Below are 22,295 nucleotides of genomic sequence, written 5' to 3' on the forward strand. Positions count from 1 at the left end.
TTGGACAGACCCTTTGAGTATGGTATACTGTCCTTTCTATCTCTTCTTATCGTCTTTGGCTTAAAATCTAATTTATCTGATATAAGGATTGCCACCCCAACTTTCTTTTCATTTCCATTAGCATGGTAAATTGTTTTCCACCCCCTCACTTTAAATCTGGAAGTGTCTTTGGGTCTAAAATGAGTTTCTTGTTGACAGCATATTGATGGGTATTTTTTTTTTTTATCCATTCTGATACCCTGTGTCTTTTGATTGGGGCATTTAGCCCATTTACATTCAGGGTAACTATTGAAAGATATGAATTTAGTGCCATTGTATTGCCTGTAAGGTGACTGTTACTGTATATTGTCTCTGTTCCTTTCTGGTTTACTACTTCTAGGCTCTGACTTTGCTTAGAGCACCCCTTTCAATATTTCCTTTAGGGCTGGTTTGGTGTTTGCAAATGCTCTTAGTTTTTGTTTGTCATGGAAGATTTTATCTCCCCTTCTATTTTCAGTGATAGCCTAGCTGGATATAGTATTCTTGGCTGAATATTTTTCTCATTTAGTGCTCTGAATATATCATGCCAGTCCTTTCTGGTCTGCCAGGTCTCTGTGGATAGGTCTGCTGCCACTGTAATATTTCTACCATTGTATGTTATGGACTCTTGTCCAGAGCTGCTTCCAGGATTTTCTCATAGCTGAAATTTGAACACCACTCTCTCTTATTTCAAGTACATTACCTTAGATTCTTCATCTAGTATTTTCTTCTGTTAATATGATGGTATGCCAAGGACTATATCAATTGAGACTTACTTCATGGCTGTAATTGAGTATAGAATGATAATTCTCTTGCTTTTTTTTTTAAATCAATTTTTATCCATAGCTGAATTAATTCGATACAAGAATGATAGATCCTCACAGTTTGGCCATTTTCTGAACAGAAATTAGAAGAAATTATCTTGCAAGAAATTCTGTCCAAAACTTTAATTGAAATAAACATAGTATAATAAGTTTTTATTCAAATAGAAGGCAGAGCACAAAATGATATATGGAATTTTTGCTAGCAACTTTTCCAAAATTTTCCTCTTTATAAAAACCTTCTTTCTAATGTGGCACCTGGGTAGCTCAGTTGGTTAAGCACCTGCCTTTGGCTCAGGTCATGATCTCAGGGTCCTGAGATGAAGTTCCACATGGGGCTTCTTGCTCAGCAGGGAGTCTGCTTCTCCCTCTGCTCCTCCCCTGACTTGTACTCATGCACTTACTCTCTCTCTCATAAATAAATAAATAAAATCAATAAAAAAATAAAAACCTAGTTAACATCCTCTTCCCCCCAGATAACATCCAGGTATTAAATAAAGCGACTAGATGTAACTTAGAGATTCTTCATGATTATTTCTCCAACAACTGCTTGAATACAGGGTAAAAGCAAATACAAAATTCAGATTCATGTCATTTACTTACAATTTTTCTGAAAATTAGAAAAAGGCATTTTAAAGATTTTTTTGAATAACTTATAAATGATGTCAGTACTTTATCAAGAGGAAGCAATGTTTTGTTTTGTTTTTCCTAGCCAATGAATTGATCTGGCATTCTAATCATCTCACTTGGATGAGTGAGATACTTTAATATTTTTCTTGGCCTAAATATAAAGATTAAAAAAAACTTCCAAATTATATTGGTTTTGACATTTTTATAAACATGACTTCATTAAACACATTTTTGTAAGGATTTTCATCCTGTAGAACCACAATAAACAAGCAATCAATCATGTATTTCAAACCAGTTGCACTGCATATCAGTTTATGGCTTTCAAAGCTCTGAACTGTTAAAGCTGAGACCCCTTCCTATAACTGATGGACTGTCTACATGGACTAAAGCTCATTCAAATGATGCCCCTAAATAAGCTTCAAGTTATAATGGAGGCACATGTAGAAGAGCAGGAATTTCACATTCAATCAGAGTACAGGAGGAGAAGATTCTTCCTGTATAATGGAAATGATAACCTTGAAATACTTGGGCAATCACCTTTGAGAAAAGCACAAAGACCCAAATACTAAAATATGATGAGCCCGTGAAGCCCAGAATTATAGAGTAGGTTTAATTTCATGGCATCTGGCAGAAGAACCACAAATGGTCACTCCAAACTCCGAAGTAGCTTGTTAATCATCCTCATTTTATATTGAAATTCATATACTAGGGATCTTTACATGAGTGGACCTTAAGTGTAGGTAATTTGTAGGCACAATTTGTTACAAACTGTTTAGACAAAATTTCTAAAATTATTCTGGGTTTTATCGTATTGTGCAGCTAGATTCCATTTCAGTTGCAAAATACATGTCAAGTTGAAAGGTGTGAAATTATTTTTTAAGCTGGTACTATAAATTATATGCCAGAAATACAGGGTCACTTTCCCTAGTCATAGCAATGTTCAGGTACCAAGTTAACTTTTAGAAAGCATATTTTTAGAGGATACATGGAAATCAACTGTCACACTGAAGCAGGACCCAAGCAGCCTAAAATATTAATGCATTCTTGATATAGTCAGTAATTTCCATAGTGGGTGGGGTGTAATATACTAGAGGACAGGCTGCACATGGAGTCAGAACCAGATCTGAATCCTAGCTTTGTTAAACTTAAAAATCTTGAGTGCATTTCATGTATTAAAAACTACTTTTCTATCTTTGAAATAAAGATAATGATACATATCATAAAAGGCTATAAGGAAAATGCACTGAGCTATGAATAATACACAGCAGTAGGGTAAGCAAGACTTTCATCTCCCCTTTGTGTCCTGCCCCCGCCAGCAGAGAAGTGCTTATTAGCATTATCAGATTTGAGGACACAGATTGGATCACCTTTGCTAGTGAGAAACGCTGTGCTAAAATGCCTCTAGATGGTATAACTTCCTCTCATCTTAGCAATGCGATGACAAAAGCCCAGTCATGTGCTGTTTTGTTCCATTGAGGCAGCAGGGAGGACAGGGCTTTTGAGTTTGCTAGGACCCAGGCCAGTTTTTACTGTCAGGGCCTCAAATGTATCCCTTGTCCTTGGAAAATCCGACTTTCTCTCAGTAGGTAGCCTGTGCATATTTGGGTTGCTCTGTTTTAATTTAACATAATTTAGGCTTAGGGAGTTTAGGATAAAGGACAGTGACCATCCCAGCTTACTGAAGTTCTCTGCAATGGAGGTTGCTACTCCAAGCCCAGCTAATAATAATGTGTATTCCTGGGTCCATTAAACACTTTCCTTTGCACAGTAACACATTTTGTCGACCTCATGAGGAGAGATGATTTGGTTATTCATGGGTCCTCTGGCTATATAAAATACCATTATTTTGAATAAAGTCTCAATTCCTCTCTTGATACCAACATATGTGATGGTAGTTTTTTTTTTTTTTTTTTTACATATTCTTGGTATTAATTACCACTATTTGTTGTTTGGTTAACTTTGTACTAAACCAGTAGGCATTTGGCTCTTATAAGTTCTTTGCTCCCTGAATGTTGAAGTTCCTTCGTGTTCCCTCCAGTTTTTCTCTTTCACTTTTCAGAATATTCTCATCCACATTGATGACATTATTATTTCTTCACTTATTGCTTCCAAATTTATACCTCTATTCCTAATTTCCTCTTTGAGAATCAGTTCTGTATTTCTCTGTGACTCTTAATGTATCTACTAGGTTTCCCATGGACATTCTAATATGGCTAAAAACAAATACCCTTTTATAATGACTTATATGTATTTCTCTTATTTTAGTGATAGTAGTTGATAACATTCTCACCTTTTCAACCTTCCATTCCAGCTCATTCCATTCTATTCTGTTCTATTCCCTCCTCCTTCAATTTCACATTCATCCAGTTGCAAAATTTCAGTCCATTCTGTATCAGATCTGCCTCTGAATAAAGCCACTATGATCCTGGACTGCCACTACCTTGCCCTATAGATACTTATCAAATGTAGTTGTGCCTATTTTGAGTAACTACTAGTTACTCAACTAACTAGTCTAGTCTAGTTAGTTGGAGGCTAGTCGTCTCCACTTCAATTTTCTTCCACTTTGCTTCCCAGTAATTTTTCCTAGAGCAGAAAGCAAAACTGTTAATTTCATGCTTAAAATATTATTGTTTCCCATTATGTACTCAATGAAGTCTAAATTATGTATCATATTAAACATTGTTTATAATTATCTGTTGCCTACTTAGCCCTCTGGCCTCATCTCCACAATATTTATCTTATTCACCAATGACTCAGAACATGCAGTCCCCAAAGGCGGGGATATTTTCACAGATGATTCCTTTCCATCTAGACTTTTCCCTTCCTCCTCTGGCAATTTCTATTCATCATTTAAGACTCAGCTTAATTTCCTCTATTGTGGAGTCTGTCTTTATTATTCCCTAGCCAGTCGCTTACTCCCTTGGCACCATCTTTGGACCTATATTACTGCACTGCAACATCTGCTAACTTGTCATTCTGTCCCAGGATACTTTGTGGTATTTAATCAAGTATCTGTCTCCACTTATGTTCCTAGTTTTTGCAACACAGCAATAGATAAAGAAATATTTATTTATTGGCTGATTGGTCAAGTAACAAAGAACTTTGCCATTTTCTTCAATATTTTTTTATGTAGATAATTTTATTTTTACTTCTTAAAAGATTTTATTTATTTGTTTGACACAGAAAGAGAGAGAGAATGCAAGCAAGGGGAGTGTGAGAGGAAGAAGCAGGCTTCCCATAGAGCAGGGAGCCCAAAGCTGGTCTCAATCCCAGGACCCTGGGACCATGACCTAAGCCAAAGGCAGACACACCCAATGACTGAGCCAACCAAGTGCCCCATTACATAGATAATCTTAAAATCCCTTATTTCATTCCCATTTCCCACCCTCCACTTCTTTGTCTCAGCACCCCAGCTACCTCTGCAGATGCAACTAGTTCTCTTTTTCATAAGGTTACATAGGTATATGTAGGTGTATTTTTAACACCAAAAATAAATATTAATAACTATTTGAAATGTGAAAATAAATTCAGGAGAATTTATTTCACTTGGCATTAGTTCAATACATGTATTTTTTATCCATACATCTTTTCCCCCCAGCTTTATTGAGATATAATTGACATATTATGTAAGTTTAACAGTATATAACATGATGATTTGATATATGTATCTGTTGGGAAATTATTACCATAATAAGGTTAATTAACACTTTCATAATCTCATACAATTCTGTGTGTCAAGGGGAGGTGAGAACATTTAGGATTACAGGAGTGAATAAGTGGATGGATTCATTCCTAAGATCTGTTCTGGGTGGTAAAATACTAAGTTCAATTAAGTTGAACTCTCTCATTTTGGCAAAGGCTATCTCAATAACTGGTGTATTATTAGAAAGTGATTTAAATTAATTCATACAGCAATAAGCATCTGTGTTACAAATAACCAAAACATTTTCTTCAGGTGGCTAAGTGGTATTTCCAATTTAGAACTGACCAGCCTTTGGTGAAATACTTCTAATTAATCTAATTGATTCATTAAATCTATGCTTGTGGGATATTTTTCAACCAAAGCCTCTTAATTGTTTATCAATGGGTGTGATTCACATTTGGCTTTATCTGTGAACTTCTTGAGCTCTTTAAAGATAGCCAAAGAGAGAGGGAAAAATGGTTTGCAACGCTTGGCTCATTTTGAATGGACTTTAGTCTGTGGGAGGAATGGAAACTGGTGAATCACTGAGTTCTTAAAGATAGAGTGCAGATAATATTGTTTGTTTCTTTTTTCTTTCTTTCTTTTTTTTTTATCACAGAACCTATTATGTTCAATTATATGCTCATTCATCTATAATCAACAAAGACCTCTTGATCATTCTAGCTGTTCCTAGAGATTTCTTATGTGGGTTTGCCCCTCCTCTTGCTCTTCATATCATGTGCTCTCTTTCACATCATCAAAAATATCTCCTCAAAAAAAACCCTCCTCCTCCCTTTCCATATTCTCATTACATATTTTTCAAATTAGCTATTTGTTTTTGAAATTGAAAATAAACTATAGGTAAATAGTATATCATGTTAGAACTGTTGCATTCAAATACATCAATGGAATGTGGTTACTAAAGTTCTCTTTGCAACTGAAAATCAATTAGTGCTTAATACATCATTAGAACGTGCTTAATACATCATTAGAAGAAATTCGTGCTTTAAGTAGCCCTATGTAGACGTCAGCTCTTTGAAAAAGCATAGCAGATGGTCCCAATAGCATCCAGTTTGTGAATCAAAGCACCACAGGGCCTTGTTTTTTGGACCAGTGGAGAGTCCAGTAGAAGTTTTTTTCTAATTGAACAAACTTATCAGGATTGTCAGTGATTTAAATGCAGTGCTTTTTATTTTGAAGTTGACAACTTGTTAGGATGTTTACTTTACCAGAATTAGAATCACTATGCTTGCTTTAATTAATTGGTAGAAAAAATCATCTAGGTTTGTTATTAAAACATGTATTTTAAAAGCAGGTATTAGCATAACTGAGTGTCCATCACTGTGTAAGGAGTTGTGAAAGATACTAAAGAAATAATTTCTTTGTCTTTATGGAGATTATAATCCAGTTGGGAAGAAAAGTTAAATATCTGAAAAAATTAAGAATTAATTTCAGGGGCACCTGGATGGGTTAGTTGCTTAAGCATTGGTCTTTGGCTCAGGTCATGATCTCAGGGTCCTGGGATCCAGTCCTGCATTGGGCTCCCTGTTCAGAGGGAAGGCTTCTTCTCCTTTTCCCTCTCCCTCTACCCCATCCTCATAGTCTCTCTCTCAAATAAGTAAATAAATAAATAAGTAAATATCTTTAAAAAATTAATTCCAACATGTGTATTCACCTTCTGGTTCACATTTCAGGGGTCACAGTCCCAATCCTAATTTCTAAACCACGATCTAGGCCCAGCAATCCTGTTGACTACAGAATGTTACTTCCATGTAACGGTCTATGATTGACATCCCCCAAAGCCCAAACTGGACAAATTACCTCCTACTCTCCTTGAAATCTCCCTCAAAAATTTCCTTTTCCCTCAATAATAATAATAGAAGCTTCCCCCCACCCAGGTGGTTAGACATTTAAGTTTCTGTAACTCTTGTTCCCTTGTGAGTACGCCTGATGCTTCCTACCTGAGAAAAGTGTTCTCTCATGTCAGTCTTCTGGCTTCAGCTGTCTCTCTTGTGCAGACGACATCCAAATCCATACCCATTGCATCCAGTCACAAGTTCTGAGTTACTATGAGTACGGCATTTAGAACATGGTTTGGCACACGTTAAGCACTGTAAAGTTTCTGGCTCTTACTATCATCATCATCGTTATCACTCTACTGCTATTAATAGTGTTATATCTTCAGTGGGTTGCCTCAGAGCAAAACAAGTGCACTAAATCCAACTTTTTTCATCCTCCTGTGTGATGTTTTAATGTAGATAGTAGTTTAACTCTAAAATTTATCAGTCTCTTTTCTCTTATTTTCTGTATTGTATTTCTCTGTATTTTCTGTATTGTATTTCTCTGTATTTTCTGTATTGAATCAGTCTCTTTTCTCTTATTTTCTGTATTGTTTATGACCTTTGTCACATCTCTTGCGTCTGTTTTTTCCTCTCTGTGGATACCATATTTGTCTTGGTTTAAGTACTCGTTTTATTTCTCTTGGAATCTGCTATAGATTTTAATTTTTTGTCTCCTATATGTTATTTTATGTACAATAACCAGATAATTTCTTAAAACATAGCTCCCTTTATGTTATTTCCAGTTTCAAAAATTTTCAACAATACTCTGTTGCCTATTAGTTGAAGTTCACAGTCCTTAACCCTACATTGACGTCTTAATATTCTGCTTCCAAATGATGTTTCTGACCTTATCACTTGCCAGTTCCTCCTACAATATAACTGACCTGAATAGTATTTAATGTTCGTTCATCACAAGTGTGTAGTGAAAGCTTTCTGCAGAGCAGGTTTCGTTTTGAGCATCCTAACACAGAGTGAATAAGACATACCTGGTCACTGCTCAACCACACTCATCACTTTGCTCATTCTTCCACCTCTGAGATATTTGTGTTCTCATTTATCCACATTTTGTTTATCTTCTGGAACAGATAACAGCCATTCTTATTTGTAAAGCTTTCTGGGCCTTCTGACTGGAAGCTGTCTTTTTATTCTCAATTTTCCTATTTATTTATATCTTCCTCATTGCACACCACATTTTCACCCTTGGTGTCCCTTCTGTTTAGGGAATATGTAAAGATTATCTGAACTCCTAACAATGTGGAAGCTTTGGATAGTCTTTCTCAATCTGGAGGCTACTTTTTTCAGCCATATGTGCCTTTCATCCCTTTCCAGCCCTCATAGGGAGCCAGCTACTACTGAGTCTGCTATAACAGAACTTACTGCTGTGTAGAAAGTTGTGTACCAAGTGTAGAAATGAGCTGAAAGTGGAGGCAACAGCAGTCACAGTTTAGTATAAGTGGATATTCCACATCTTCATGTGTTTCTAGGAGCTTACAATTTTCCCCTCACATTTCTTCAAATAGAAGACTGCAAAAGAACTGCAAAAAGGTGAAGATTAGCCCTTGCCCAAAATTTTAGGCAAGAAAAGTATATTGTTTGAAATATCCATATAACTGAAAGGAAAGTGGTATTTTAGCTTGAATTATCTGTGTAATAGATCCTACTGTCCACTTGATGGAATATATGCAGACACAGCTTAGGTTGCAACCTTATCTTAGCCACTCATCCTTTTTTTATATAGTTTCAGCATCACAAGAATACTTTTTCTTTATTTTCTCTCATATTATATTACCACATAGTTACCAATTTGCTGAAGAAGTAGTTTCAAAAGGATTCTGATTTGCAGAGCACAGGTTTCCTTAGCTCAAGGTTGTATACGTTCTGAAGTAAAAATGAAATTCTTTTCAATGAACTCAGTAGAGCTGAATTTACAGTTCAGGGAATTTTAATAGCCATTTCTTGTTGGACCTAGACCACATCCTTCCTACTAGGTTTATGTATAATTTGGCAAGGAGGAGAGAAATCATGCCTCATCTTCATCTGTTATCTAAAGCGACTTAAAATGAAAACAAATAAAAGAAGTTATAAGGTATTGCTGTTAGAAAATTCTGTCAGTGAAGATGGTTTTTTAAAAAAAATTACAGAGATTTCATTGGAATGAGGTATTCCAATAACATTTTCTTGTTAACAAAATTTATTAATAATAAGATGAGTTGATTATAATGGCTGGTTAATATTAAAAATTGATCATAGATTTCTTTTTCAACACATTACCTGTCAAGGATAACAGCATCTTCATAGTGCTTAAGTGTGCAGGGTCTGAAGACAAGACAGTGGATTTGAATTTAGTTGTTAAGATTCCCTACATGTATGGCCTTGGGTAGTTGCTTTACTTAAACTTTTTCTAAGCCTTGACTTTTTTTTTTTTTTTTTTTTTTTTGCTTACAATATTTATTGAAGTTATACAAAAAGAATCCCCCCAAAGTGAAAAAATACATTATATACAAAAACTTTCCCTCAGGAGGAAGGCTCTACGCCCTCTCTTTAACATGCAGTGCTTTCAACTGTAGCTCCGGCCTCCACTGTCCCCTCCACTGCTGCCCGGCTTTCAGCCCGATTCTCAGCCTCCTCCTCCATGCAATAAAAGTTCTGCTAATCTCATAGTAAGTACTGTATGAATTCCAGCTCTTATTTTTTGTTGTTAAGAAAGTATTAGCTGTATAGAAGGAAATGATGTCTTTCAACATTCTTTCTGAACTTTATATGTCTGCTGACTTCATGCATCTTTTTGAATCAAAACACGTGGCATACATTTATCTATTAATCTGACTGCTAACTAATCTATTTAAATATACATACTAGTGTTTCTTTCCCAGGTAATCAATGAATAATAATGGCCATCCAACAATTAGAAAATATGCTCAATTATCTGACATGAGGTGTGATTTTAAATGTCAGTCACGTTTTTTAATGTGCTTTTGATAGATGTTTTATTTTAGAGCATTTTTAGGGAAACAGAAAATTTAAGTAGGAAATACATAGAATTCCCATAAACCCCTTTCCCCACATATACATAGCCTCCTTCACAAATAGCACTTTTAATGAAAGCTTAATTATGGATTGAGGATTGCTTGCTTTTGTGTAATCTATCATTATTTCTTTTTTTTTTTTTTGGTCTAAACTCATAAAAGCTTCACATATGCCTTAGTTAACATAAAAAAATCTGTAGTGTTAAATTTGAGGAACAGATTCAAGAGTATTTGTCAGGGTAGTTAGGGATACTCATCAAATCTAAAGAAAATCTGGATCATTAAAAAAAAGTAGTTTTTAATTTCTATGTAGGTTGATGGTACTCGGTTTATCACAGTGTATCTGTGAACATAACTGAAAACTTTGGATCAGATGACAAAGTATCCATATCTATAATCTACGGGTTCTGGGATAAATTAGAATACAAAATGCAGCTGATTATAAAGCAGCTTTCATTTTTCATGGAAGAAGTGGATCAGCAGTTCTTGTAGAATGCATTTGATTAAAAGGAAAGTACAGTACAAATGAGAAGGGAAAAGCACTGACAAGTCTATAAAAATATATTTACATATTAGCACACAGAATTTCTCCACTAACCAAGGCATGTCTTCTGTCCCACCAGGCATTCCTCCCAGGTCAAGCTCTTGACTCTTAGACCATCAGTGATCTCTGCAGCTTTAGTGAGATCAGAAGGGCAAAAGCATAAACCTAGCCATTACTTCTCACTTGGAAAAACCCAGTTCAACTTCTGGTTCTCAGCTCTGTCATAAAAGCCACCCACCCTTTCCCTTGGCCATCCTACTTCTCTGACAATTAAGGCCAGCTCTTCCCCTACTCCTACCCTTGACTTCCATCCAGTGATTCAGACTCTAAGCAGCCTAAGTCTTAGTGCAATGCTTTGTGAACTTCAGGACCCAACCCCTCATGAAATTTGGCCTGAATCTGTCAGTGGATATAAAGATGGATTTCACATTTAGAACCAGCACGACCATTGGTTATAAACATTTTCCAGTTAAGGCTTTTTCAAAAGAATGTTTGAGAATTCCCAAATAGAGTTCTTTAATTGTTTTCTTTCCCTTTTATGGTTTTTGGCAGGGGGATTATGTGATTTAAAAATGTATATATATAGATTTGGCTTTTTAATTTTACTGTTTTGGCTTCCTTAATCTGTATGACTCTACATTTTAGGTATTGTGATTTTTCTTGTGTTTCTAATACATGGTTTTGTGTGTGTGTGCACACATGCACACATGTGATTAGGATTGTCCCAGAAAAGAGGAAGAACAAAAAAAAAAAAAAAAAGAGGAAGATCAATTTATTTTCACAGAGGATACTCACACGTAAGTGTGTATGCACGTGTGCATATGCACACACACACACCACAGCTTGTACTTGTGTGATTATTAACGGTGAATAGGCAAGAGTATAGGGTGAAGCCAGAAAGCAAATTTATTCTTTCTGTCCACTCCATGATTTCTTTAAACCTCTTTGGTCAGCCATTTTTCTTCTGTCCCTTGGATTTTCATTCAGATGACTTTTCTGATTATTCATAGATACCAAAAAATTTCCCAGTTACTTTGAGATAGAAATTCTCATTTCCGTACCTGCAGGATCTAGCCCCATTTAAAAATCAGTACTGGAGGGGTGCCTGGGTGGCTCAGTTGTGAAATGTCTGCTTACAGCCCAGGTCATGATCTTAGGGTCCTGGATCAAGCCCCGCATCGAGCTCCACATGGAGCCCCACATAGGGCTCCTTTTGCTCAGCGGGAAGCCTGCTTCTCCCTCTCCCACTCCCCCTGTTTGTGTTCCCGCTCTCACTGTGTCTGTCTCTGTCAAATAAATAAATACAATCTTTAAAAAAAAAAAATCAGTACTGCGAATTCTTCCATATCTACCATTCATTCTGCTTCAGGCCTCAAGCCCATGGTAGGTTGGGAAGGGCATATTTTTTTTCCTCAGTTTTCCCAATGAACCCATCTACCCTCTTACCTGCTCACAAATCAGAGTTGGAAGGAATGGGGAGGAGAAAGGGGAGGTGAAAAGCACAGAAGGTCTTACTGCTTGGCATTTGTGTAACCAGGTGCAAGGTAATTCTGGCTGTGCATAGGTTTAAAGCTCTCTCCTGGGGCTATTTTCATGGGTTATATGCATATGCTTCCGTGCTTGACTCTCTGACCACTGCTCCCTCTACTAAGACCTTGCTTGTTCTCCTGCTTGCTTATGTCTGCACTGCAGCTTCTGCAACAAAAGGTTCATCTCCAGTGTTTTTCTGCTGAGAATGCCTCGTTTTACAGAATCTCTTTTGGGGTAAAATTTCTTTCCTTTTTTTTTTTTTTTACTTTTGTATTGTATTGTGTTATGTTATTTTATATTTATCTTTATTTTTAAATTTAAATTCAGTTTGTTAACATATAATGCTGTTATTAAGTTCAGAGGTAGATAGAGGTCAGTGATTCCTCTGTCTTATAGAATACCCACTACTCATTACATCACTGTTGGGCAGATTTTTTTTTTTTTAACTGCGTAAGCTATTGTATCTATGCAGGTTCCATATCTAGGCACTGGGGGATTGACTTTAACTACACTCAGGAAGAGCATAGTTTCTCCCTAGGTTTTCCTTCCAGAGGCCACTGTATTCAGTCTCTTGCTTGTAGGCAATTCTTTAAATACATGGTATCAGTTCTCAGTGTTATATAAACTACTGGGGACACATCACATATTCTACAGCAGGTCTTATTGAATCCCTTAAGAATGAGAGGAAAACAACTCTGACAACTTTTCCAGAGAAATACTCTAATTTCCAACTTATACCCCCTTCATCTTTTATGTTTCTTCAAGTTTGAGAAAAGGCTGTAAAACAAGTTGCCAACAAGTTCTTCAAGCCTTCTGTGGGTAGTCTAGCACCTGTCTTTGGATTGTAGGGAATAACTTGCTGCTGTTGTCTTGGTGCTTCAGTGGAAAATGAGACTGAACATTTAAATATCCCGTTACAATGGTGTCATTCACTTCATTTAATGTCTTATTTTTCCTACTGCATCTGTTAATTTTTTTTTAAGATTTTATTTACTTATTTGAGAGAGAGATAGCATAGGAGGAGAGTACAGAGGGAGAAGAAGACTCCCTGTCCAGCAGGGAGCCCGATGCAGGGTTCCATCTAAGTACTCTGGGATCTTAACCTGAGCAGAAAGCAGATGCTTAACGGACTGAGCCACCCTGGCACCCCATCTATTAATTTCTTTTTTTTTTAATTTTTAATTTTTTATAAACATATATTTTTATCCCCAGGGGTACAGGTCTGTGAATCACCAGGTTTACACACTTCACAGCACTCACCAAAGCACACACCCTCCCCAATGTCCATAATCCCACCCCCTTCTCCCAACCCGCCTCCCCCCAGCAACCCTCACCATCTGTTAATTTCTAAGAGAGTCTTTAAGACAGTCTTTGCTCATGGTATTATCATTTTCTTATCACTATTAATTTGTACAATATATATACATTTTAATATCTTGAAGTCACATTGCTGAGTACATATTAGTTTATGATCATCATGTACTCAGTATATTTTAACTTTTTAAAAAATCACTATAGAACATTAGAAGTTTTTGACACTTTAAGTTTTCCCCTTAATGATTTTTCCAGCTTTATTGAGGTATGATTGATAAATGAAATTAATGTATATATTTAAGGTATACACTGTGGTGTTTTAATGTAAGTATACCTTGTGTAATAATTACCATAATCAATATTGTTAACATATCCATCATCTCACATTATTACCATTGTGTCTGTGTGATAAGAACACTTAAGAGCTACTCTCTAAGCAAATTTAAGTATAAAGTACATTATTATTAACTAAAGTTACCATGAGTACATTAGATCTCTAAGAATTTATTCATCTTATAACTGAATGTTTATACCCTTTGGCCAACCTCTCCACATTTCCCCCACCCCCAAGACACTGTCAAACACCACTCTACTACCTATTTTTCTAACTTTGACTTTTTAGATTCCACATGTAAGTGTATTATGTAGTACTTGTCTTTCTGTGTCTGGCTTATTTAACTTAGGTAATGCCTTCCAAGTTCATGTACTTTGTTGCAAATGGCAGGATTTCTTTCTTTGGGCTGAATAATATTACATACACACACACACACACGCACACACACACACACACACACACATATACAAACACACACATATATACACACACATACATATGTATATATGGTTGACCTTAAACAATATAGGAGTTAGGGGCACTGACCTCTGTGCTGTTGAAAATTCACATATAACTTTTGACTCCTCAAAAACTTAACCACTAATAACATACTGTTGACCTTACTGATAACATAAACAGTCTACTAACACATATTTTGTATATATGTTATATATTATATTCTTATGATAAAGTAAACTAGATAAAAAAGTGTTAAGAAAATCATAAAGAAGAGAAAATATATTTACAGTGCTATAAATTTATTCACAGAATTTACAGTATTTATTGAAAAAATCTGCATATAAACGGACATGCCCAGTTCAAACCCATCTTGTTCAAGGGTCAACTGTATACACGCACACACACACTCATATCCATGTATGTGTATAGTATTTATATATATACCAATTATATATAGTATAACATTATATATAAATATAACAGTTCTTTATCATTATATATCAATATACAATTTCTTCATCCATTAATTCATTGATGGCCACTTAGATTGTTTCCATACCTTGACTATTGTGAATAATGTTGCAGTGAACATGGGAAGTTAGATATCTCTGTGAGATACTAATATCATTTCCTTTGGATATATACATCCAGAAGTGGAATTGCTAGATCCACTTCTATTTTTAATTTTTTGAGGAACTTTCATAATGTTTTTCATAGTGAGTATACATGAATTTACAATCCCACCAATAATGTACAAGAGTAATCATTTTTTGAGATTCTCACCAACACTTATCTTTTTGAAAATAGCCATTCTAACAAGAACATAATGATATCTCACTGTAGTTTTGTATTTCCCTGATGGTTGGTGACACTGAACAACTTTTCATATCTATCGGCCAGCTATATATCTTTATTGGAGAAATAGCTATTCAGATCTTATGGCTGTCTTTAACTGAGTTATTGGGATTTTTTTTTCTATTGAGTTGTATGAGTTCCTTATCCATTTTGGATGTTAACTCCTAATGAGATACAGTTTGCAGATATTTTCTTTCATTCTGTAGGCTGCCTTTCATTTTGTTGTTTCCTTTGCTATGAGAAAGATTTTTTAGTTTGATGTACTTCCACTTGGTTATTCTTGGCTTTTGTTGCCTGTGATTTTGGTGCCATATTCAAAAAATCATTGCCAAGAGCAATGTGTAGAAGCTTTTCTTCTCTGTTTTCTTCTAGGACTTTCTCAGTTTCAGGTTTTGCTTTCAGTTTTCAATCCATTTTAAATTGATTTTTGTGTATGGTGTAAAGTAAGTGTTAAATTTTATTTTTACATGTGGAAATGCAGTTTCCCCAGTGCCATTTACTAAAGAGACTGTCCTGCCATTGTGTCTGTTTGGCATCCTTGCTGAAGATTGGTTGACTGTACATGCATAGGCTTGTTTCTGGCTCCTCCAAAATATTCCATTGGTCTATGAATCTGTTTTTATGTCTGTACATACTCTTTTGATTACTGGAACTTTGTTATTTAGTTTGAAGTTCAAAAGTGTTATTCCTCCAGCTTTGTTCTTTATATCCGACATGTAGACAGACTGCTCTTTTATATCTATACAATATATCATCACCATCATCATTATCATCAAAGCAATAGAAGCAACAACAAATAAATACAATGGAAAGAGATTTCCTCAATGACTGCTTTGTCAGTTCCAAGTAAAAATGCCATTTTTTTTCTCTTTTGGCTACATTTATTTTATCCCATTAAGAAAGTTAATTGGTATCAAAAGGAACATTAAAGCAATTAGAGAAAGCCTATTAAAATCATGTGATTTCTAAAAGAAATCATTATCTTTTTAGGTAGAGTTTTCAATCATTATATCTACTTCTGGAAGGTGTTACCCAGTCACACTGCATTATTTATGAAAGAGGTCTCAACATCCTCATGGTACAAATGCACCTTGTTTTAGTTTTCCCCTCATAACTTTAGTGATTTCAAAACAAGATAGAGTATGAAAAAATAGCAAGATAAGAAAAGAATATACTTTTCTTATTTTATGTAATTATGGTTATAATAATACTGTGGCACCATACTAGAGGCAGTGCATGTTAAGTAGAGAAAGCTTTAACTTTTATACTAAGATACCTGTTGTGATGGCCTACAAAGATAAAATAATTTTTCTTTGTCTTTGAATAGTTATTCTCACTACTGTTGATATTGCATTGTGTTTTCTATTTCAAGTGTCATATCATAATTGGTAATCATATACCCACATGTTGTAATTTTTTAACATAATCACATGTCATTACTTTGTTGTTTCAGTAAATGTATCTTATCTTTTTAATTAAACCCCATGTTCTTTGAGGCAGACACCTTGTCTGGTATGATATTTGTTCTGTACAAACCTGGAGGGAAAAAAAATGAGCAAATCATTCTTTCATGAAACTGTTATATATAAAAATAAGTAGCGTATTAAAAACAACATTACCTTGGAGTTACTACACTGGAGTTCAGCCTCCGAATAGTGCTGTTTGATTAACTTCAGTTAGCTCCGTAGGTTTACAAAGCTACCTACTTCTCTAGGCCTTTGTTTACTCATTTTAAATTGAGGTCATTTGGTCAGATTATCTCTGAACTGTCTTCACTTTTAATATTATATTACTTTTGAGAAATAAAGTCTGTTTCATAAAGCAAAAGAACAGCTCAAAATCCAAATTTGCTCAAATACAAGAAAGAGATTAAATTAAATCACTTGAAGCCTTATTCATAAAATACTCTAGTAAATCTTTTTCTTTTTTGATATTTGAGTGTGTTTTCCATATGTGTGAATTTATTGTGGACATATTAGATTATAAAATGATTCATCCCTCAGACAATTCAGTGCCTTAGGATATTTTCTTGATAATCTGCCCATTGAAATTTGACTCTTAATAATATATGTCAAGAAAATACTTTCATATGATTTTAAAATTCCAAATAATTAATATTAGATGAATACAACAGAAGGCATTAGAATCACATTTCGACCAATTTTAAGAAATAGTCTTAAATCAGCTTTAGACATGAGTTCTTATAGCTTAGCCACCAAAATAATAAACACTTTATCAAATCTCTATTTTCATAATAGGCGCTCTTCTAAGAATTATTGGTCTCTAACAATATTCTCAAAGAGCTAGCTACCAGGCAAGGCTATTAAAATGCAAACTATGGCAAATGTACTCAGAATATAAAACAAACACCAATTGTCACAGTTCATTTACATCCATTTGCACAATGCATTTATTTTATTTTACAAATAGCTGATAGGTTAGTGGAAATAATACCTAACCTCTCATGATATGAAGAACAGGAAGTGTAACTTCAATCTCAGAAGAAAATGTTTACATTTAACATTTTGTATTATCAAAAGACCTATATATTTTTTGCATCCTTATCTACATTTACCTGTGGTTTATTCAAAGATTCTTTGAACAACTGCTTATAGGGCGCCTAGGTGGCTCAGTCTTGTTAAGCATCTACCTTCAACTCGGGTCATGATCCCTGGGTCCTGGGATCGAGTCCCACATCAGGCTATCTGCTCAGCAGGAAGCCTGCTTCTCCCTCTCCCACTCCCCCTGCTTGAGTTCCCTCTCTTGCTGTCTCTGTCTCTGTCAAATAAATAAAATCTTGAAAAAAAGAAAAAAGAAAAAAACCTGCTTATATATTTGGATCTTTAAATAAATTTAATTTATATTTGAAGTTATATTTGTGGAGAATACTTCTTGTTTTAGATAGGTCAGGGAAGGTCTTCCTGAGGAGAAACTATGGGGACAGGAATTCAAATGAAGTCAAGGTTTATGCATGTGGACATCCCGGAGAAGAACATTCTTGACCTCAGCATGAAAAAAAGGTATGAAAAGATTCCGAAGTGGGTCTTTCCCAGGTGAATTCAAGTAACATCCAGAATAATGTAGTAGGGGGAGAGGAACAAAGGAGAAATTTGGAGAGAGAGCCAGATGCCACATTTTTCAAGTTTTGGAGTCATGCTTAGAGTTGGTTCTAAAAGCAATGAGAGGCCTTGGGAGAACTTTAAGAAAAGGAGTGACATATTGTGTCTTAGGCATAAAAAGTCCCCTCTTGCAGCTAATGGGACCAGGGATAGGAGCAGAGAGAAATCAGAATCAAGTATCCATGAAACATATTTGTTTTGGTTTAAATCTTCTGAGAAGCAAATGCCAAACAGGATTAGATATTGCAAGGTGTGTAAATAATTGGCAAGTATATTGGAAGAGGGAGCAGAAGTAGGCAGTGAGAGGCTTCAGATAGCAGTTGCTAATGCCATCGACCTGAAAGGAGAGGAGAGATCAGACTGCAGCACGGCTCTGAGAAGGTACTGGGTAGTCCTATGCGAGTCCCTTAGTAGAAGCTGCATTTTAGACAAATCCTATGTCACGTGGGAATAACCCTGTTTCCCCTGCTACTGAGCTGGTCACTGGAAGAGCCTAAGGAGAAGGTGGCTTTGGAGAGACAAAAGTATGGCAGCTGGAGACCATCAGTCATGATACTCTTTGAAGGGAAATTCAGTCAGGACATCTCCATGACTTTGGATTGGGATGGCGATAGAGATGGCAAAATTTGGTTGTGGTTCTAGTGTATTTTGAGGAAAGAAACAATAGTATTTATTACAGGATAGGATGTGAGGTATGAGATATTTATGACTTGAGATCCTGGATGAATTGTTTTGACAATTCCTAAAATGGAAAAGATCTGGAATGAAGTGGGTTGCAAAGTCAGGGAAGGAACAGGGGTGTTGGGAAAGCAGACTACTTTGAACATGCTAAACCTGAGATGATTATTAAATATCTAAGTAGACATGCTATAAGAGGCAGATACATTTCACCAGGTGAATATTGAGCTGTGGATATTAAGTTAGGAGTCACAGCAGACAGATGGCTTATAGAGTATTACAGTCATCTGTATGGGGAGCACAGCAGGATAAAGAGAAGAAGGTCATTTATGAGCCCTGGGTTCTTTACATCTAGAAATTGGAGTAACGAAAAGGATCTAGCCATACAGTAGAAATAGCCAGATTAGAGTAATAAGTAGTATATATCAAAGTGAATACCTGGCTCAGAGATGAAACCACACAGATGAAAGAAAGCTAGGACTTCAAGGCGAAGGGAATGGTCCATCATTTCATATAATGATCAGAGGTTAAAAGGATGATGACCTCAACTGAATCATTGGAGTTAGCAGTCTGGAGGTCAGTAGTAACATTTAAAAAAAAAAAAGTGGTTTCAGTGGAATGTAGCCTGAAAGAATTACTGGCAAGAATATAAGAGAGAACGAAAAGAAGGAAGTGAAGACAGTGAGGAGAGAAATTATTTCGAGGAATTCTGCTGTAATAGTGAACAAGAAATGGGGAATGGTGATTGTCCTGTCAAGGGAGAGGTTTTAATATGGATGATAGTATAGCATGTTTAGACGTTTATAGGACTGATCTATTAGAGTAAAATGCGTGGTCCAGGACAGAGATGGGAGGACTGCGTGAGCAAAATTCTTGAATAAATGAAGGAGATAGGATCCAGAACATGAACAAGACATGTTTGGCCATAGCAACAAAGGCAGTTCATCTATTTTAAGCAAAGTATACCACTCTGTCTCCAACCAACCACTTAATAGATATGTCTTTAAAAAAACTCCCCTTGGTGTAGTATGAAAAGAAAAACTTATTTAAAAAGGCAGTTAATAAGATATTAACTAAAAGAAACACCACACATGCACCCATATCCCACATGTGCGTACACACACACAGAAAGAGAGGGAAGAGAGATGCAGTAACATAGAGGCTCTAGCTTCCTACCTGGGAGGTAAGAAGAAAGAAAGGGAGATGATTAATCATAACAATAAATCAAAACCAAAGATGTGTCTTGCACATTCACCTTTTATACTCTATAGATTTACTTCAAAATATAGCCCTGTCTCTCCACATTTTCTCCCAATGGCACCCATTTACCAAATGACTCAATTGTCCTTATCCAATCTTCTTAACCACTTCTATACCTTGTAAAACAGTCCATCCTGAATTCTTCATGAATGCTAAGCAAGCAAGGTAGTGAACAAACACATCATCTTATATATCCGTCCCAAAGCATTCAAGGGGAAAAATGCTTGTTTTTCATCTTATAAAAGATGGTTGCATTGTCAGTGTCACTACATCTGTCTTGTTCTTCTGCCCTGGATTTCATGATACCACTATTTGACTCCCCTAAATCTGATGACAGAAGAAAGACTGAAGCCACAGACACTTGCACATATGGTTTGGTTTTACTGTTTGACATGAAAGGTTCTGATACTTCTGTTTGTTTGTTTTTTTTCCCTCTTTGTCAGTGAGCAGTTGTCTTTCTCAGGTGAGCACCTTAGCCTTCAAGGGAGGCCCCTGCTCTTAGCCAGTTACAAGGGAGGAATCTATTCCACACTTGCTCATAGGTTCAGAGAATCATTCAGGTCTCAGTTTTCCTCTTTAGTCCTGTTCTGCTCTCTATAAGTTCACTATGTTTCTGGATTGCTTTTCTTTCTTCTTCTTTTTTTTAAGATTATGTATTTGAGAGAGAAAGAGAGATAGTGTGTGCATGTGTGCGTGCGTGTGTGTGCATGCGCGCAAGTTGGGGAGGGGCAGAGGGAGAGGGAGAGAGAATCTGACGCTGACTCCCCGCTGAGCACGGAGCCTGATGTGGAGCTCATTCTCATGACCCTGAGATCATGACCTGATCTCAGATCAAGAGTTGGGTGCTCAGCTGCTGAGCCACCCAGGCACCTGCTGGATTGTCTTGATTTGCATTATTGGCTTTCCCTTTTAATTTTGCCGTCATCTGGGCTTCCTATTTGTGCCACTTTGGAGTTGTCTGAGCCCCAGTGCCAGGTTTCAAATCTTAATTTTTTTGCATGTCTGGCATTGTGAATATGTGGGTTTTTTCAGGGGCAACATTCTCTGGAATTGTGGATTCCAGATCAACAGTCATGGAGTAAATGAAGCCGAACTGGCTTCTTCAGACAACAAACGGGATTGATCCAGCTGCATGCATCTGAGGAAGGTAATGGTTTCTGCAATGTACTCCTTTGTAGTCAATGCTTACAAATATCTGTTCTTTTATTATTGTGTAGTGAAGTCACTACCAGTGGCCATTTCTCAGTATAAAATGGTTTGTTTTGGTTGGTCTTCTAAGGTACTTTGACCACTGGCTATGTACAAGGATTTTGGCTCTTCTATTTTCAAACAACAGTGGTCTTTTAGGTCTAACTATCAATTTAATGGCGCCAGTGACCATGAAAATAAAGAAAATTACACAGTCTTTCTTTCATAAAGGGAATCATTTGCATTGCATTGTGGCATGGAGCATGGAATTTTTTCCAATACTTCCATAACTGTCATTCACACAAAAGGATGACCCGTGAATGCAAAGAGCATTTTATTTCCATGTCTTTGTTTCTACCAGGCAAACACTTTTTGTAGAATCACTTTTATTATTTGAACATTTACAGTAAAGAGTGAACCAAGTAGAAAATAATGGCTTTCTAGAAAAAGAAGGAAATTGTAAACCTCATGATGGTGATCAATGGTATGCTTGTCAAAAAAGGGTAGACACAAGTACAGAGAATAGGAAAAATATCTTACTATACTTGGGATCCACATGAAAGTTTTATTTCGTGGATTTCAAAGTGCTTTAGGATAGTAGTTTTATAGAATAAAGGAAAGGTATCATGAAAGGAAAATAAGTTCATAAAAAGTAAATAAAATGTCATTTGGTTCACTTGGATATTTTACAGGGAAAATTACATAATTAAGTTGTACCAGTAGAAGTTTGGTTTAAAATTCCATTACCTAAGATGGATTTACATTTTCAGAGTACTAAATTATGTGGTAGGGAAAGGAAATAATTTTATCCAAAAGGAATGAATGCATATATCATTGTCATTAGTTATTGGGTGTCTTTTAACCTAGAAAGCAGCTCGACTGGATTGGAAAACAATCACTTTTTAACAAGTTGTAGAGACTGTAAATTTGAAGTTTGAGTAGGCAGAATGAAGCTATTTAAACTCAACTATCTTAATAACTGTGCAATTGTCATAC

The 22,295-nt window shown here is 35.9% G+C and overlaps 1 long non-coding RNA gene across 3 annotated transcripts in view; it reads left to right on the plus strand.

Moving 5' to 3' along the window:
- The window catches only part of LOC116581885, a 168,125-nt gene that overhangs the window by 20,366 nt on the left and 125,464 nt on the right, over positions 1 to 22,295 (plus strand). Inside the window, exon 3 of one of the 3 annotated variants that reach the window (XR_004282287.1) lies at positions 21,144 to 21,264. This is a non-coding gene — a long non-coding RNA (uncharacterized LOC116581885). Of the gene's footprint in view, positions 1 to 17,955; positions 18,174 to 21,143; positions 21,265 to 22,295 lie in introns of those variants that run through there. The other 2 variants (XR_004282286.1, XR_004282288.1) reach the window with 2 other exon arrangements.

This window comes from Mustela erminea, chromosome 21 (assembly GCF_009829155.1).
Source record: "Mustela erminea isolate mMusErm1 chromosome 21, mMusErm1.Pri, whole genome shotgun sequence".
Lineage (NCBI taxonomy): Eukaryota > Metazoa > Chordata > Mammalia > Carnivora > Mustelidae > Mustela > Mustela erminea.